This window comes from Myotis brandtii, unplaced genomic scaffold, assembly GCF_000412655.1.
Source record: "Myotis brandtii unplaced genomic scaffold, ASM41265v1 scaffold97, whole genome shotgun sequence".
In the NCBI taxonomy this organism is placed as follows: Eukaryota; Metazoa; Chordata; class Mammalia; order Chiroptera; family Vespertilionidae; genus Myotis; species Myotis brandtii.
In genome coordinates, this window is record NW_005372020.1 from 883,633 (window position 1) to 884,704 (window position 1,072).

Sequence of the window (1,072 nt, forward strand, 5' to 3'; positions counted from 1 at the left end):
GCAGCCCACCCCCAGCCCCTGGCCACCAGCTGATCTTTCTGCCCCTGTGGCTTTGCCTGGTGTGGGCATTTCTTACAAACGGGGCACGAGGGACGGGGCCTTGGTGTCTGGCTCCTCTCGCACCGCAGCCCGTTTTCCAAGTTCACCCGTGTTGTGGCGTGACTCAGTGTGTCGTTCCTTTTTCATGGCCCAGTAATATTCCACTCCAGATGGACCGTGTTCCGTTGCTTCATGCGTCTGTCTTTGAGCCTGTGGGTCTGAGGTGGGTCGTTTGCACCTCTCGGGGGCCGGGGTGGGTGCTGCTGCTGTGTTCTCTCACGAGCCCGTGTCTGCGGACAGGCGGGGGGGGGGGCGGGCTCCATTCTCCGGGACGCACGCCCGCAGTGGAATCGCCGGCTCAGAGGGTAACTGGGGGCTTGCTTCTTGAGGGACCCCAGGCTGTTTTCCAAGGCGGCCGCAGTGTGTTCACCTGTAGCTTTGGGTGGACAGATGCGAGTTGTTTTATTTGTTACCTTTTTAATCCTCGCCTGAGGGTATTTTCCCGTTGATTTTTAGAGAGAGTGGGAGAGAGGGAAAGGCAGAGAGAAACATTGACGTGAGAGACACACATCCATGTGTTGCCTCCTGCACACGCCCCGACCAGGGCCCGGGCCGGGGAGGAGCCTGCAACCGAGGTACGTGCCCTTGACCGGAATTGAACCCGGGACCCTTTGGTCTGCAGGCCGACGCTCTATCCACTGAGCCACACCAGCCAGGGCCAAATGCAAGCTGTTTTAAATGGAGGCTAGTAAGTAAATGTGAGGGAAGGGCGGCTGGGTGGGGCCAGTGGCAGTGGAGGTTGGGGGTGGGGGGTGCTTGGACCAGGTTGGGGTGCCAGCCTGAGAGACGCAGGTGAGCCGGGCCTGGGCCTGGGTCCAGGGGCGCCAGCCAGGACAGCAGCTGCAGGAGAGGCCGGTGGGGGGGTCCCCGGGAGTGCGAGCAGGATGGGAGGATCAGGGGAGGTGAGGACGGAGGCAGGTGAGCCCGGCGGTAGGGACTGTGCAGGCGCAGAGCCTGGCAAAGTCAGTGTGAC

General features: G+C 62.0%; 1 protein-coding gene across 1 annotated transcript in view; it reads left to right on the top strand.

The window, feature by feature from the left end:
• NCOR2 (nuclear receptor corepressor 2) overlaps positions 1 to 1,072 on the top strand; it is a 172,730-nt gene that overhangs the window by 127,488 nt on the left and 44,170 nt on the right. The window lies entirely within an intron of this gene.